General features: G+C 54.8%; 1 protein-coding gene across 1 annotated transcript in view; it reads right to left on the bottom strand.

Moving 5' to 3' along the window:
• Positions 1-337: 337 nt before the first annotated feature.
• Positions 338-18,174, bottom strand: part of KCNU1 (potassium calcium-activated channel subfamily U member 1) — a 344,169-nt gene continuing 326,332 nt past the window's right edge. Inside the window, 1 exon segment of the mRNA XM_063358923.1 lies at positions 338-1,521. The gene's annotated coding sequence lies outside the window, so the exon portion shown is untranslated.

Raw genomic sequence — 18,174 nt, 5'->3', positions numbered from 1 at the left:
CCCCTGGAAAAGCCAGTCTGCAAAATGACGTTTGCAACGCTTTGACTTCATAGCCATCCGCGCGTGATGGATGGCCAGAAACTGGGGGTCTGCGAACACCCTGTCCCCGCGCAGACCCCGTGGACAGACCCCGGGGCTGGCTGGCCTTCGGGATGGTCGCCTTTCCAGGGCTCAGGAACGCCGGCTGGGAATAAAGCTTACAAGTCATGGCGTACTCACAAGGAGCAGAGAACCCGCATGAAGCCTGGGCATGGCTCGAAGCGGGATTTAAACACGCTTCAGCCTGTTACGGACCTGCAGACGGGTCCACCCGGCGCTGCGTCGTGCCGAAGGGCAGCGGGGCTTTTGTGTGTCTCCCGTGCAGAGGCCGGGGCGGCAGGAGCGAGGTGGGAGCCCGCAGCGGGCACGGGAGGCTGCTGGCGGCTCATCCCTCCTCTCCGCGCAGAGCCCGCGCAGCCTCGCTGGGTGAGGCGGCGATACGGCAGGCTGGGGAGAAAGCAGGGAGTCTCTCGGCAGATGGGATTCGAGCGGAAAGAGCTAACACTCCCGTCTCCTTTGTAATGAAAGGAGATGGGCAAGTTATAACCAAACCAGCTGTCATAAATCATCAGCTCAGAGGTTTCACTCAGTCATTAGATACACCTGAAGACGCTCTCAGCGCTGCAGACGCAGCTACAGGAGTTTCATGCAACGTGCGACTTTCAAATCCATCTCTTTCCACCAGGCAGAATGAACTGGCTGCTCACGTCTGTGTGTCTCAAACAGAAGACGCAATAAAAAAGGAAATTCAGCTGGGTACGAGACCGCATCTCCTTCCCTTGGCGCGCCTGGATGCTTTTCCAACCTCTTCAGACCCCCAGCCCCCCCGTAACTCTGCACCAGCAAAACGTTTCAACCAGGGGGGTTGAGTCCCTGGATCCGAGGTGGGGGAATGGGAAAGAGTTTGGGGGCTCCTTCCCTGCAGCCCGGCTGCCGCCTCCACACCGACCCTGCAGGGATGGAGCCCCCCCTGGGAAGCCCGTGCCCGGCTCCCAAACCCGCTCCCTCGGCTGCGGGTGTTCGCACCCCCCCAGGGAAAAGAGCCACAAACCGGGGAGAAAGTTGAGCGGAGCCCTTCCGAAGTTTCGGGTTTGCAGACGGGAGATGAGGCTGGTGGGGGCAGCGCGTCCCTCTGGTGTCCCCGGCTCTCCCCACGGCGGGTCACCGGCCCCGGAGAGAACAGAGGGAAACACCAGCACAGAAAGGAGGGCTGGGGCTGGGGCGTCGCGCGGGGCTCAGCCCATGCAGGAGGAGAAACACGGCGGGTTTGGTGGCCGGATCCGTCGGGATGGCACCGAGTCCCGCGGCCTCGCAGGGGACGTGGCCTCGGCGGGCGCAGCAGCCTGGCAGGAGCATCGTCCCCATGTTGTCGTAACCACAGCGAGGTGCCGGCGAGCGCGGGGGGCCGAAGGCGCCGGGATCTTGTGCCGGGGCTCCCGACGGCGTGCGGGAGCAGGGAGGGTCGCTCCCTCCCTCGTGTGTCTACAAGCAAATTAAAAATTAAATAAATAAATTTGCTAGTTTACAAATAGAACTGTTACTTGTTACTCACAGTATTAACAGTCTCCTTTTATTTTTTTTTCCTTTTTTTTTTTTTTTTCCAGGCTGTGAAAGACGTTTGTTTCAGTTGCCAACATCTCTACAGAACTAATGTGGGTGGATTGTGACAGATATAATTTCTCCATCCTACAGTTTCATCAACTTGAGTTCTGTTAAACTATACCCGCTGGGCTTAGCTCCTTTTAAAGTTTCCGCTTTGACAGGTAGATTTATTAGTCTTGAAATTTGTACAAATCAGATGTCACTCGTGGCAACTTGTCAAAATGTCAGTCTGGTGAGGGAGGCATGAAAGGATTTTCTGGAGAGAGACGGGAGGCAGGCTTGAAAGAGCTGGAGCAAAGCAGAAGAAAGGAGCTGGGAGGGATTGCAGCCTTCCTGATCCTGGGGGTTTTACTTTATTAAATATCTAGCGCCATACAGTGGGAGATGCTGTTGGATCCTGCCCGCCAAGACATCAAGGCTGTCAACATCCGCCGATGGCTCCTCGCTCGCACCCGGCCAGCTTTCGCAGCTTGTTATGTATATTTAGGGCACGGCTGAGCCACGGGGAGGGGAGAGTTCAGCTCGGTTTTTAACGCTGTTGTGTTTGAAATGTTCCATTATCGCCCTAACAAGCCGCGCGGTGCCGCCGAGCCGCACGGAGGGCGATGCCTGATCCCTCCCGGCTCCATCCCCGACCCGCATCCCTCCCCTCGCCGCAGCCGCCGGACGGAGCGTTTGATCTGCCGGAGGCAAGAGAAGCCCAGCAGAAGGGTCCCCGCGCTGCCTCGCGCCGGGAAATGCCATTTATCCGCTTATTTGTCCGTACGGCATCGGGGCGCCGGGGACAGGGTGGCACAATCCCCCTCCTGCCCGCTGCGCTCCGAGAGACATCGCAGGAACCACACGTGTGCGTGTGCGTGCGCAGATACGCATTGCTTAATCAGCCCTGGGAAGCTGTAATTAAAAAAAAAAATTGCCCTCGCCAGCCATCTGTGCCCTCAGCGACGGAGGCAGGAGCAGCGTGAAGCGCACTCGCAAAAGGCCGCGCGCTGGAAGCGGTTAAAAAACGGCAGCCACCTCCCTTTAACACACCGACCCGATAATTTTGACTGAAGTTTTTCCATAGAATAAATTTAGGGTTGTTGAAATGAAAACTTAAAAAAAAAAAAAAAAAAGTCTTTAAAAACAGCAATTTAAAAAACATTATTTTGATTACCAGTTCCAAGAAGATCAGGAAAATCTCCACCGAAATCAACATTTTTACATGAATATTTACACTTTGTTTGAAAAATCTGTTTTGGCTGAAAAGACACTTGTTGAAGTTTGCTTGACGGGTGATGTCGCTCCCCCGGTGACGTGGGGACCCGGCGTGGGGCACGTCGCTGCCAGCCCCGGCAGGACGACGGGAGCGGAGCCGGGCAATTCCCCGCTGCCGTTTCTCCATGTGCCTGTCTGAGGACACCAGAGCCCCAAAAAGGGGCAGAAAAAAGCCCTGTCCTGTCACCCTGGCTCCTCCGGAGGTGCTGGGGTTGGTCTCTCCACCCGGGAAGCTCCCAGCAGGGACAGCCTTTCCCGCAGGACTGCGGTACCCGTGCATCCCAGGGCTTTCCCGCATCTCTCCATCATGTGTTGGTCTCACACCAGCCCCGTTAGTCGAAGGGCTCGTTAGCACCGCAGAGAGAAGGGTTTCCTCATCACCAGGATCCAAGAAAACTCCATTTTCCCTCCCTGAGCTCAAGCAGCACCATCACCTCGGAAGCCCTCCCTAGGCCAGGGCTGGCCCCAGCGCTTTGCTTCAATTCCAGCCGTTACGCCTGCTTATTCCACGCGCCCCATCCAGCTGTGACAGCAAAAATCATCTAAAACTGGTATTTGTCCACGGGTTTCGAGATGGGACAGCTCTGCAGAACAGCAAGCGAAGCCACGCCAGCCCTCGCTGCGATCGGTTTCAGCACATTTTGTGATTAATGAGCGTTTTGTCAAGCAAAGGGGGAAGACGGTTATTTGCTGTCCTCGCTCTCCGCCGCCTCCGCGGGCAGCACCGCGTTGCCATCGAGTGCTTGTTCCCCTCATTCCGTCCTCTCCCGGGGGGGGCTCGGGTGCTGCAGTGGTCCCCCCGCACTCTCCGGCTGCAAGTTTGGGGGGGTTTTGTGGGGGGTGGTGGGCACCGTGCTGCCCCATCTGTGGGTTCAGGGTGGTTTGGGGAGGGTGATGGGCACTGTGCTGCCCTGGTTGTGGGTCTGGGGGGGTTTCGGGGGGGTGGTGGGCACTGTGCTGCCCCCAGCTGTGGGTTTGGGGTGTTTTCATGGGGGTGGTGGGCACCATGCTGCCCCTGGCTGTGGGTTTGGGGAGGGGGGGGGTTCGGGAGGGAGGTGGGCACCGTGCTGCCCCAGCTGTGAGTTTAGGGAGGTTTTGGGGGGGGTGGGGGGTGGTGGGCCCTGGTCTGCCCCCAGCTGTGGGTTTCGGGTGGCTTCGGGGGGGTGGTGGGCACCGTGCTGCCCCAGCTGTGGGTTTGGGGGGGGTTTTGGGGGTGGTGGGCACCGTCCTTCCCCCAGCGCCGTGGGAAGAGGAGGGGACCCCAGAGCCGGGACCCAGCCCTTGCCCACCCACTCCCGTCCTTGCCCCGTGCCTGCCGTCACAGAGAGAAAAATTAAGCTGAGAGGCTTTGCTTAATTAGTGGGTACATAAATGTTTCCCTTCTTCCAGCAGCTCGCAGCGATCGTCTCGTGAAACGAGGAGAAGGGGAAAACCCGCTTCACACGGGAGGATCTTCTTTAAAAGAAATCACTTCATGTCACATCCAGCCTTGATTTCCTTTCATGTGGCAAACGGATGGTGGCAGCTTGCTTTCCGCGTTAAATACCCTCCCGGCAGGTACGCGGGGCCCTCGGCGCTCGCCCCGTCGGAGCTGGGGCCACCTCGGGCGGTAAAATACCAGCTGGGCTGGGGCAGAGCGGGCAGGGGGGAGAGGGGCCGGTCCATCTCTCAACTGTTGTTTTTTTTTTTTTTTCCCATGTGCTGTGGGTGTCTGCAAAGCGATTCGGGCGCAGGCAGCAGGGAAAGGGAAAGAGAAGAGGGAAAGAAAAAAAAAAAATAATAAAAAAAATGTCTGGCATGAGTTCAGAAAGCTCTCCAGCTCACACATCTGGTTCTTATATTTCAAAGTTAATTAGTCATATTGAGGCTGTCTGAAGATAAATTTATCATCCAGAAAAAACACAAACAGTTTGAAAAATGAAAGGAAGTGAGGTGACATGGCTTGACGTTTAAATAAATCATTTTAACATGATTAAAAAACTTGTCCTCCCTGACACCCGGAGCTGGATACTTTGTAAAGACTTTTTGACAAAGACAAGTCCCTGTTTGGTATACAAAGCCCCTGCCATTCAATTATACAGAATAATCTTTGGCCAATTACTTTGCTGAGTGACTACCGGAGGATGCGATGCACAGCGCTGAAGCAGCCGGGAGAAAGGGGTGGGGGGTGTCATGCACGGCCGGTCCCCGAGTGCTGGGGGGTCCGGGGGGGGGCCAGCTCGATGGGGATGGAAACAGAAAAGGGGACCCCCCCCCCCGTATGCTGGTGAAACCATGGGCACAAGAAGCACGGAGCACCCCAGCATCCCCTGGGGGGCACCCAGAGATGGGGCTTGCCCCCCCCCCGACAAGAGGCAGCCACACGCCGGGGCATCGCTGCCTTGTGACGACCATTGCCCCGTCCCTCCGCAGCGTCATGGCGCAGGGCTGATCCAACACACCCCAAAAGCCGTCCCCCATCGGCAGTTTCGTCTCCCCACAGAGCTCACGGGGGGGGGCGGGGGGTGCTGGCGCCGCTGCTGAGGTCCCGTCGTGTAACGGGTAATTCTCACACCGGTGATCTGTCACTGCCTGCTCCCACGAATACCACGCAAAAGTCTTATTAGATCAGCGCCTTTAGTTTTACGTCCCTGTTATCAAATTTCCTTCTCGCCGGCCTGAGCGATAGAAGGTTTGTGATTAAATGAAACGCTCTCCCCGAACGTCAACTGGAAAACAGCCCCGCGTGTCTGCTTGACAATATGTCTATAAGCAAAACATCAATCAATATTAGGGGAAATCAGTATATCAGGTGACCTGGAGGAAGAGCTCCGCTGGTTTTCATTCTGATTCACCTGCTTTGCCAGATGCTTTCACGGGATATTTAAGGTTTGCCCATCCTGGCTGAATCACTGGTGTTTTTCGTGTCCCAGGTCCGACCCCAGCCCTAGCGAGTCACTGGGGATTTTTGCTGCCGACCAGATCCAGCCCCTCACCCTGGAGCCGTGGCTCCGGGAGGGATCGCGGGGGTCTCTCAGCTTCTGGGTCTCGTAAGAAATCTGCAGAGTGGGGACCGCACCGTGTCGTCCCCCCCCATTCCCACAGGGATGTGCCGGCGCAGACGGACGGACGGGGAGACAGCGCAGCACCCAGAGCCTGTTTGGAGTGGAGCAAGTTCAAGAAGGTGGGAAGACTCACGTCTTGTAACAAGAAAAGCGCTCTCCCGGGCTTGAAGGAAGCAAAGTGACATAAAAAAGCACGGAATAAAAATAAATAAATAAAAAAGTGACGCTTAATGGATAAAATGAATATTCAAGTTGTTTCCAGGGAAGAATCTTTGACTTTGGTGCTAGTTACAGTTACAAGGTTTGTGCGTTTTCTTGCTGTCAAAGCCTTCACCGTAATTGTCCAAAAGTTCCTTGATTATCTCTAACAAAACTGTCAGCTGCCTTTGAAGTATCAGAACAGTCTCATCACATCTTATTAAATAGTAAACATCATTTGCAAGCGCGCAGGAGATATAGACACCGCGTCAAGCGACTCGTCAAAGCGGGTCGGTGGGGTTTGCTCCCCGGCACCGCTCCCCACTCCCCGTCCGGGGGTCCCACACCCCTGCCAGGGACCGCTCCGCCGTGACACCACCGAAAGCGGAGGGACAAGTGCAGGTCCCAGGAGCTCGGCTTTGGCTCCCCATGGAGCAGAGAGCACGGCCGGCCCCGAGCCGAGCCACCACTGCCCGGCCAGGGATGCCACACGACAGGGAACGCGGCTCCCGGGCTCGTGCATCCCGGGACATGGCTCACAGGGGCTCTCCCCTTCAGAAACCACCAGGGAAACCGCCCCTGTCAGCTCTGAGCATTTTGAAATATATTGGGAAAGAATTACTTAATTTGAAAAGAAAATCATGTTTTGGATCCAGCCTAATGTCTTCATGCTTTTATATTTTTTTTTCCCCCCCAAGCCAGATTAGGAGAAACTTATTTCATGTGTTGAAGCGTCTTTCGAGAGTCGAATCTTTCAGAGAAGAGTAATTGTGCAATTAGCTATGAATTAGTAAAAATTCATTCTAATTACTTCCAGGTGTGACACGTTCCGTGCCTGAACCCGAGGACGGGGCGAGCAGCACCCTGGCAGCGCTGGCTGGCGCAGGGGCTGGGAACGGCCTCGGCGCTCAGCCCCACGCCCGCCTCGCCACGGCGCTTTCGGAAACCAGAACTGCGGAGTGAGCGCGAACGGACCCAGCCGAGGAGACGGCGTCCCTTCCGAAATCTGCAGCGAGCTCACTGGTGCAAACTGGTGAGCTCCCAGTAACACCCGGTGCCTTCGACCAGCAGCAGCAAAGGCTGCGGTCCAGACTGACCCCAACAAAGTCCCCGGTGCGAGTGAGAGCCAACCTCGGAGGGGAACCAGGCGCCGTGGCGAGGGTCCTGCCCCCGCTGGGTGCCGGGCACCCTGAACCAGCGGGTTCGGCTGATTTTCTTCCCCCTCAATCTCAAAAAAAGGGGCTTCGGGGCTGCGCTCTGCCGCAGGGAGCCGGAGCTCCCCTCACCCCCAGAAAGCCCCAGCTAAATCCGTATCCCACCAGTTTACTGCTGGCTGGCCAGGAAAAGCCAGGTGGATCCTATTGTGCCTGGTGCGTCATTAAAAACACTGGAAATCTCACAATAAAGCCTGCAAGATTTCTAGCTTTAATTCCAGATCAAAGAGGCTTTGGGAAGGAGCATCCCAGGTTTGAATGCTTATCTCGGCCAGACCCCGTGAGCTTTTGAAGTTGCCCCATCAGTCACTAATCAAAGATCTCCTTTTAGATGGGGAAATCAAATCCCTTTCAGCAGAACCTGGTGGTTATCAGTTTCTAAACATCACTTGTCTTTGGAATGACCTTCTTTTTGTGAGCTGACCCCGGAGCCATCGCTGGAGCAGGAAAACCTCGCAAGAACCGGCCCTTTAGTTTGCAGAGCATGGGCACAGGCATAGCTTCGCTTTCAGGATGTTCAAATCAGCAAAGAATGTGTGTGTGGAAGTAATAAAACCCTTTAGAGGTAAATAAATACATGTTGTAGTCCCTCTTTAACACATAGCAATTGCCTTCAACTACAAGTCCTAACAAAAAGGCCCAGCATTTCCAATCAACAGAGGAATTCACAGAACTATCAGTTTCTGCTTCTCCTCATCACACACAGACAACGCTGAGACAACAATACCATTTCAGAGGATCAAGTTCTTAAATTCAAAGCATTTTGGCTCAAGAAACCCTCTGGTAACATGAATAAAAGGTCTTGTCTCAGCTATTGGAATTGATGTAGCTGTAGCATCCTGGAGCATAATTTAGGACTAAAGTTCCCACAAATTGGGCTGATGAGGAAGCTGTGCAAGAAAAGCGTGTCTGCCCAAGGAGCCCTACTCTGCCAACGGCACCCGGAGGCACGAGAGCAGGGAAGGAGTGACCCCGGCCACCTCCCTGCAGCCAGCCTGGGCCCGCTCTGGTCGCTCAGTTTTACCCACAAACGCCAAACTGCACTAAGAAATTCTTGAGATCTTCCCCCTTACCCTTTTGCCACTGAAACTTTCACGAAACGTGTCTCATGCTGTTAAAATCCCTCTAGGATTTCGCAGCACACACGTGCGGTGAAGAGCAGTGCTCTCTCTTGTCACCGGCTACTGGGAATATTCTCTGGACTTAGTTACGGTGATCCCACCGTGCCCAGGTGATCCCTTCTTGTAAATTCCTTGTGCAGAGCTCCGATGACGTGCTTCTCCTTTCAGCCACTTTCTTGATGGGAATTTACACCTTGAAACCCGACACGGAACATGAGCAGGGCTGAGGTCCGTCTGCGGGCTGTTTTTGGAGCCGCCCGGCTCGGCTGCGGCACGGCTGGCACATCAGCGTCCCCCTGCTGCGATGCTGGGCCCGCTTTACTGCCTTTGAGATTCATGACCCACTATTTTGGTCTTTCTCTCTATTTTTGGAAGTCGTCTCATGGTTCCCTGTCCTTCCCTGTAACTGGATTCTCCACGTCCCCCGGCTTGATGGCTTGGCGCTCACGGTTAACCCCACAGGAGGGCTGCCCGGGCCAAGGACCCTGCGAGGAATGGCTGGCAGCAACAACAGAGGGGCTGAAAATAAGGTGGGGGGACTCTTTGGTGAGTGCCTGAGCCATGACGTGTGGGTCTGGAAGGAGAGGGGAGCACCTGGGCACCCGCAGCAGCTCCCAGTTCCATACCCCACGGATATCCCTGCTGCTTCCCAAAGCGGGGAGGGTGCCTCTGGAGACACCTCTACCCCACACATGGCCCCTCCACAACATCCCCCCCACTCCGAGAGGCAAGTGGGGAATAAACCCCCAAGACCAAGGTGCCTGAGCTCCTCCGGGGCCGTGTGGTGGCTCACTGCCCACCAGCCCCCTGCTCATCCCCCGGCTGTTGGTAGGCTGGGTGGGACATGTCACCTCTGGTGGCTTCCAAAAGCTGCTCAAATACCGACTGAGGTCCCCAGACAAAACCACGGGAGACTGAAAGCAAAACTGGAGTGTTTCCCCAAGCATTACCTCTCTCATCCGCCCTGTGGACACCTTCTTCTCTGCTTTTCCATCTCTCCGCTCTGGTTTAAGGCATCCCTGTGGGAAAGGACAATCCCTTCCCCTCAGCAAGTGTCCTTGGGACCCCATCCCTGCTGCAGGCAGCAGCACTGGGGGGACGCTAGTGCCCCACCTCTGCCACTCCAACGTGACATTTCACTGCAAAAAGGTAAAACCACCCCCTTTTAGGAAACACAAATGGAGTTAAAGGTAAAAAAAAAAAAAGCTGCAGTGGCTGGTGAGGTCTGTAGATCACCAAGCACCTACACAGGACAGCTTTTATTGGGTTAGACCTGATTTCTTGCACGTTTGCCCGGGCGACTTGGAATAATTAAAAATAAACCTCTCTTATAAAAACCAAACAAACGGTATCCCTGTCCCGGGCAGCGACAGCCCCAGGGCAGCGCTCCCTGGCTGGGGTGAGGTGCCCGAGCGCTGCCGGACCCAACTCCCCGGGCGCCTTTGAAAGCTCCGAGCCTGAGCGCAGGAGACTCGAAGGTGGAGCACACCGGACCCTCGCTGCCAAAAACTGGAGTATTTTTTTAATAAGGGCTCAAACAAACTAATAAAAAGACCCCGTCAGCAGGGCAAGTTTCATTCCAGCTGGGAGCTGGATTCCTGTTAAAAGAAAGTGCCAGCAGGCCCTTTAGCTCCAATGGCACTACCAGACATAGCTGTAATTACGAGCTTTCTATTGCTGTGTGAAAGCTGTTATGAATTTCAGTGGGCAGAGGGGCACAGAGGAACAGTAAATCACCCAAACAAAAGGTATGGGCAGCAGGGAGTAGGCTCCGGTGTTAACCAAGCACCGCTGTAAAGGCCTTAAATTATGAACATGTGCCATAGTTAAAACAGGATCTGCAAACTGGGAGCTAATTGTCCCCGAGGCACCCTAGCAGCTCTGCAAGCGTGGGTGAAATCGAGCCATGCTTACTGGTCCTTTGTCCCCAGGAATCCCAGTGCTCCCAGTTCACTTGTAAGAGTGGGAAGATGGTGGCTGCAGTGGAACTGGGGAGAGCGGTGCCCCGGGATGCTCGGAGCACCCTTGGCCAGGCACAACCATGCTCTGCAGGGAGCGTGAGCGGGGATCCCCATCCCAGACCAGCGAAAAACCCCGTCTCCTTTTGGGAAAGAGCAAGAGGTGCACAAAAGAGCAGATGATGTTTGTGAGACCAGAGGGCCCAATGGCCCAGAAAGGGTCTTTTTGTCTCAAGTTTCCATGTTGTCACTCCTCCCCGATCCAGGTCCATCGCTCGCGTGCCCTTAGCTGATCCCCGCGACTGGCTCCTGACTCTACCTTTGGGGTCTGGCGCTGGGAGGAGGCTGCGGAAGCAGAGCGCGGACAAGCGGAGAAGGGCGCAGAGAAGACCTCGGGAGGTGGCTGGGGCTCCTGCCTTGCTCGTGACCACCACAGCCCGGCCTCTCCCCCCACGCACGGCCCACCCCGGGGACTGCACCCGCCGATGCTCATCGGGCGCCTCCCATGGCGGTTACAGCCCAGTTTCCCTTGCAGTGTCCAGAGGAGGCTGTTCCGTGCGGCAGCATCCCTCCTCCAGCCCCAGCCCTCGCGCCAGGGAGCGCAGGAGCTGTGGCACAGCTGGCACAGCACCGGCACCGGGCTGTACCCCAGCCCACGCAGCCTTCAGGGACTGCCAGGGACAACAGGGAGCTCCCTCCCCGGGCAGCAGCAGAAAGCTGGGATCACGGGGGGGGTCTCCAGCACTGAGATGGAACTCCAGACCTTCCCCCAGCTCCGTGCAGCCTCTCCGCCGTGCCACAGCTTTCTGCGAGCAAATGCGCAGAGTATAACTTCCTATTAGCAGTTATTTTAGTAACTACTGTCACCACCCCTCCAAGCACAAATTCTGAATAACTTGTTGTTGATTTGTACATGGATTTGTACCGGAAAAGTGTTTCCCAAGACCTCGGCTTTACACAGCCTCCTTTATTAGTGCTGGATGGAGCGTTTGCGGGAGGGCGAGCCTGGGGCCGAGCTGTGAGTCACAGGACCATTGCTCAACCCCGGACTCGCCAGAGGAACCTACATCAACCCCCAGCTGGAACTTCCAAGGGAAGGTTAGGCACCCGGCTGAGAGTTACAGCGGGGCAAGGCGGCTCTCCCAAGGCAAACCAGCCGTTATTGGTCAGCTGGACACCGAACGCCGTCTTCAAAATCAAAACTTCTGGCCAAACTTTGTGAAGAAACAAGTGTGTTTGATGATTTCATCCTCTGCTGTACATGCTCAGAGATGCCCTTCTCACCTTAAGGCCACCACCTCTCACCCTGCTCGCTTCTGGGGGCTTAAGGTCTCGCTCACGTAGCGCTTTGCTGTCCTCCAAGATGTCCCTTCCTTCCCCAGGTACTCCAGGGCCCCCGTGGGTAAAACCCACATTTCCAGGCAGGGTTTTGAGCCATTTCCCCCCTCTCTAGCCCCTGCGGGGAAGGGGGACACACGCACACAGGCAACGAGCGTGCAGCCCCTTGGCTTGCGCAGGGAGGGAGGGCCGCAGATCCCCCCTCCTGACTTTCCCCTTCCCGCTCCCTCCGTCCCATTCCGTAGGGATTACGGTTCTGTTTAACCAGCCGCTTCCTCACCCATTGTCCCCAGGTCTCGGCAGCCGCAATCACCCAGCCCAGGGAGACGGGGAGGCTTGAGCAAACACGGGCAGCGCCTAACAACACCCGCAGAATTCCGATGTTTGCCAAGGCGGTGTTTTCCACCTCCCCTTGATGGATTTTCCTACTTGGAGAGATTTGTCTGCAGAGCATAACTTCTCTGCACCTTGAGAAAGTCAGCGCTCTCCCCGAGACAGCTGCAGTATTAATATCCCAAACCGGGGAGCAAGGAGGGAGAGCGCGTGAGTGAAGAAGCAAGTCTGCACCAAACCACATCAGTAAAATGAGAAAGCCAAAGATTGCGCCATAAATAAGGACCAGTTGACACTTCTTAAATTCATAGCTTTAGCACACAGCAAAGTGTCTCCTTTTTATCAGGAATTTGTTGACAAGGGTTGCAAAAAGATCTACAAATAATACTGAGTGGGGCTATGAAAATGTATTTGTGGAACATTTCAGTATCAGGGATCACCATTATATCGGAAGAATTCATCTTCCTGGAACATTTTATTAGTATCTAGATTTTATAGCTGCTCCCTTTTAATTTTTTTTTAAATTTATTATTTTTTTCATTCCACCAGCAAATGTAGCATTGGCTGAGAAGAGGGGGGACCAGCATCTCGCATCCCTCCACACCCCCTCCCTGATTTATCCCCTGCGTTTCCAGCCCGGCAGCGGCCATGAGGGGTTTGGTTTTCCAGCCTCCCTTCTTGGGGCTGCTTTTCCCCATGGATTTCCCGGGTCACCTTGGGCCTCGGGGTCCCCTCAGTCCTGCTGGCTGCTCACAGCATCGGGGCCAGGCAGCCAGGCTGGGGACCACGAGTGGCCCCATAGCTCCCTCCACCTGCGTGGCAGCATCGCTCTGTCTGAGAGATGCCAGCTTGGGAAGGGACATTCACAACTGTCCCCTTACACCACGCTCGGGGTCTCGGTGCCAGCTTTTGGAGCATATGGCTGAAGCTGAGCCCCGGCTGCACGTCCTTCTCCCCCAAGATGACGCTCAGCAGGGCGCTGCCGAGCCCCCGGGTTCGCTCTCACGGTCCCTCTGCTCCGGTTTCCCCCAGCGAGCGCCCGTCCTGCCCTCTCCCCTTCCACGCCGCAGCTCCAGCCTGCCCGGCAGAAGCGATGATAAATTTCCAACAGTGGCATTACAGACAGTCATAAATAACGCCTTGCTCTTCGGTGCCGGCAGTTTCCATTAGGGCTGTCTGGATCGGGCTGTTGATACCCCAAGTCTGCGCAGGGCCCAGCCGTAAAATTTATCAGTATGCTTTCCTCACCCCATAAATCATCCCAACTGGAAGCCATATGGCAGATAAGGCCTTAAAAACATCGGACCACGAGCAGCGGTGGCAGCAGCTCCTCCGCCGAGCGGGGCACGGGGACACTGCTGCTTTTGGCTGCCCCTCCCCAGCGCCCGGCAGACCCACACCACCGTGTGCCGGCTCCACCGTCAGACCCGCTCCCCCTCCAACGGGCTCTGTGCCGGCTGAAAAGCAGGAAGAAAAGGGCATTTCATGATCTTCCAGATCCATACCAGCAGCTCAGGAGCAGGAATCATCCCCCCAAGAAATAAAACCCAGACCACGTGTGCCCCGGAGCCTCACGCCTTCATCAGAGCTCTGGCAGAAAAAGCCACATTGATGGGGAAGCCAAAGCCAGCGTAACACAGGTCACCTGGGACCCAGACACAGCTCAGAAGCACCAGCTTTACTCACTAAGGGGCCAGTACGGACCAGTTTGCCACCAGGCAGCACGGAGAGACCCCAGCACCAGAGAAGACCCCAGTTCATCTCCCCAGTGCTCACTCAGCAACCCCCACGAACACCCCAGCTCTTGAGGGATTTCACTGTAAACAGCAGCAGCTCCCCAGACCACTACGGGCATTTTGAAGAGCTCTATTTTGTCAGAGTAAGCTCACACATTAAAGCTAGAGATTTCCAAACTAAAAGAGCCTCAGAACAGAGGAACTCACATTTCTGTCCTCTCCCCACTGCTGCAGTAGCCCAGGAAGCTCCACACACCCCAGAGCCAGGTTTTCCCACTCCCTGCCCTGCCCATCCTTATTTATTTCAAGGCAGCACGAGGTGTAAATTGATACCAAATCAGCCTGCTTACACTTCACACCCACTTTGCACTGGAGAAAAACCTGTAAAGCCACGAAGAAGGAGGCCTATTGTTGTGGGGTTTAATTAAAAAGTCCTACCAAACACAAGGCCCAGGGTCAGGAGCTGGGCGCCGAGGCACCCCTGGGCTCTGCGCACCCCGAGCTGCCCCAGCAGCACCTTCCCTCTGGCACAGGGATGCGGCAGCTCCCGAACAGCAACGGGAAAGCACGCAAGGGGAAATGCTCCCCGAGGTTTTATACAGTCGGGATCTACAGGTGCATTTACCACCCTCTCCCTCTGCCCTGAGCGAACGTCTAGATACAACCAGGCCGTATTTATATGGGGGGAAACACAGAGCTTGAGTCAACAGACCTCTACCAGTTCCACCCCTGGGCTGTGAGCTGGCAACCGGATAAATGAAAACTGTGTTTGGGACAATACTCATCTGCCCACTATTTTCCCTACTTGCTTTCTTCCCATTCAGCTCCTGCTCTGCTTTACCGTATCTCTATACCTCATTTCCACTGCAAACCCTTAAAAAGCGCATTGAATGTCATTCTTTCATTCTTGACAGTAGCTTTTACTGGTAGCTGAGAGCACGGCGCCCAGAATTAGCTGTTTCCCTTGCAATTTGCTGCCGTGAATGGGTTAACTGCGTCTCTGTGAGCAAATGAAGCCATGTGGCTTTGGAGTAAAGAGCAATTCCAGGAATTCTGTGCTACCTAGATAGAGGCCTGTCGTGCAGAGTCTGCCATAGTGAACTCTTGGGAACGCATTAAATTAAGTGTCCTAAATTCGCCTAACTATGCATTTAATTTGGCAGTAATAGGACACTCTCTGTATAATAGCAGAGTTGCTGTATAATAGAAGAGTAGCTGCATATTAATAATTTGATTATTAAGGACATGTGTATTGGAGGCTTGATAACTATGCAATATATTATTGCTTAATTGCTCAGACTCTTAAGTATGTTTTCATAATTAGCTGCTATTTAGTTAACGTAAATATCCAGCTTATTAAATATAGAAATGCATCTCTGCTTGCAACAGTTATTTGCATGAGAAGAAACAACAAGTGTGGAGCTCCGGGCTCGTCCCTGCCCAAGGGGGAGCCCTGGGCAAGGACCTCCCCACGGGTGGCTCTCGGGTGGCCGAGCAGCCGCTTCAACTGTCAGCACAAAAAGGCCGTTTTTGCCACAGAGCTCATCTCAGGCACTCCAAAGTTCGCCGTCTTTATTGGACGTGATGGGAAGCCTTTCTGAGCTCAAGCCATGGCTTTGTCTGGTTCCTCTCAAGCAGAGATAATCCCCTCTACCTGGGCCAGACAGCTGATGTGCTTCCTCCTTCCTTAATTTGGTAATAAATCTGCCAAGCTGGGAGGCTTCTGAATGAGGCTTTTGCTCTTGTTTCTGCATGGAGGACCCATAAAAACCATATGGAAATGAAAGGCAGAAATGCATATTTCATACTTTGCCTGAGCCGGGCCCACGGCTCGGGGCTGGGCAGCGTTTATCTGCTCCGAGCATCCCATCTCCCCGCCAGCCCCTCTCCTGCCCAGGGAGGTGAACACGAAGGCAGCTCTTTTGGGACATGGGTCTTTGGTGTCCAGCCCACCCGCACGGGGCTCGCTGCGGTGAGTGCACTGCTCAGGAGAACCGGGGGTGACCGTGGTGGGACCCCCATCCCCAGGCAGCACCTCGGTGTCTGCCCTGCCTCCGGGCAAAATCCCAGTCAAAATCCCGCACTCTGCGCCTCAAAACTGGGGTAGAAAAATGCTGATGCCTGAGGAAACCTGGAAGTGCCCTGTGTGTGCCCAGCCCGGGCTTGCTCTGTGGGTGAGGGCTATTTTGGGGGGCTTCTGCTTGCTCTGACGCAGGGGAGAAGTCGTCCTGAACCACGACACCGTCAAAATCTTGGCCCTGGGCCCCCCCACAGCGGCGACGCTCTCTGCCTGGCTGACAGCAGCAGCAGAGCTTTGCAGAAATGGCAAAATGATCTCAAGGGTGCGTGATGCTCCGATGGAGAGCATCGCTCCCCTCCGAAGGTCGGGGCTGCAGGCGAGCATCCGAGCGTCCGACCCCCTCCTGCCCCCGGCCGAGGCGGCAGCGCTGCCAGACTCGCCCCTCGGGGGGCTGCGTTGCCAATTCTGGGGTGAAACAGTCCAAAGGGGGGTTTGAGCTTGTTTTTCAAGCTCACAGATTTTGGGCAGGTTTCTTGTCTTCGTTCCTAAATGCCACATTTCAACGTGTTTATTGTCCCGCTGCCTAACAGGGGAGGGAGGTTGAGTGAGCTAATAACTTAGCTGCCGCCAACATGTTTATTTGATTTTTTTTTTTTTAAAGAGCTTTAGCAAACACAGTACGTACAAGGAAAGAAAAAAAAAAACCCCGTGCCAGCATGTATAATTCCTCTAGGAGCAAGTCTGATAGGAACACAAAAGCATGCACGCTTCCAAACTGTAACCAATATTTGCACATCGGAGTGACTAATTCTCCACTCCGCGCCACAGAACAATAGGCATAATAGCAAGGTACATTAATGCAACGCGTGATTGTCTGGTGCCTTGGTTATTTGACACATAAACAAGGAGAGGAGGAGGATTTTTATCTACCTGTATAACTATTCGCCGAACAGCGGGTTACAAATGCGCTCAGAAAATGCTGACCCAGGGCTGCTCCTGTACCTCCTGCGCCGGATTGGCACATGATTTGCAGCACTGCGGGAGTTCTATAGCTGACCTCATTAGCAGTGCATTTCCTGGCTTGTTAGCATCATATTTGTATAATTTACGGCACCTTCATTTTTATGGAATGTGTTCCTTGTAGAGTGTAATGGCAGCAATATATTTAACCTCTCCTATTTAGGAATGCTGTTGCTGAAGGCAGCCTGGAGATATAAAAGGGATGGGTTTGGTTTTTTTTTTCATCCCTTCTTTCTTTCTTGCATGCGTATTTTCTTTTTCCGCCCGGTTGCTAGATACCCAAATATATGTGTAACCTGTAAAGCGTTCATAAAAGGCAAAGTGAAGCTGTGCTCAGGGAACGGCAGCTTCTGCAGGAGCGTTCCCAAGGTCAAGCCCCTAAATCAGCGCAGTGTCATCCTTCCGAAGCCATTACTCAGCTGCCGGGGGAGGAACGAGAACTGCACCAGCAAAACGACAGGACGGCTTTGCAGCGAGGGCAGCGCACGGTGCTGGGACGCGTCTGGGCTCAGCTCCTGGCTCCGCCACAGCTCTTCTTGGCCAACCTTGGGCAAGTCTCTCGGTGACGATGTGTCTCGGCTCCTCAGCTGGGGATGCTCCTTTTCTGCCCCGCAGGACAGATGGAACCTCTGTGCTCTGCTGGAGGAACCTCAGAGCAAAGGCGCGGAGGCGCTGGGGAGGGGACGGACGGGACATGGTACTTCTCATGCCTGAAGATTAGGAGATGGTTTGGGACCTCCAGCCTGGCTGAATGGCCCTGAGCAGGCAGCGGTTTCCCCCAGGACAGGGGGTGGTCCCCAGCTGGGTCCAGAGCATCAGCCCGCAGCCCCAGCTCTTCCTGGCTTTTTTCTTTCCCTAAAGTCTCAGATTCCCTCCTGACACGGCTACCTCTCTATTATGGGATGAGACAAGTGCTTTAGCTCAGCGTAGGCACGTTGTGGACCTGCTGCTGCACACATGATCTGAGACTAAGGATCTCCTCAGGCAGGACCAAGGTGTCTGAGTCCCTCAAATCCCGCAGGAGCATCCTGGCCTGCCAGAGGGAAGCTCCGTTACAGCAACCGGCACCATTTTTAGCACAGAGCCTTTAGGAATATGACCCTATTTCTGTTCCAGTCATCACAGTTGTTTTGTTGCGCTCTGGCAAATTAGGGCATTGATTTTTGTTGAGCGCAAGGAGGAGATGAGAAGGTGACCTGCAGAGACCCCCCGAGACACACAGAGACAAACAGGATGGGGACAGCCAGTGGCTCTGCCCCTGCCCAGCCCCTTTCCAGAGCAAAAAGCCCTGGGA

The sequence above is a fragment of the Chroicocephalus ridibundus genome, chromosome 23 (assembly GCF_963924245.1).
Source record: "Chroicocephalus ridibundus chromosome 23, bChrRid1.1, whole genome shotgun sequence".
Lineage (NCBI taxonomy): Eukaryota > Metazoa > Chordata > Aves > Charadriiformes > Laridae > Chroicocephalus > Chroicocephalus ridibundus.
Note: the sequence above shows the minus strand (reverse complement) of the source record. Positions and strands in the feature narration are given on the sequence as shown.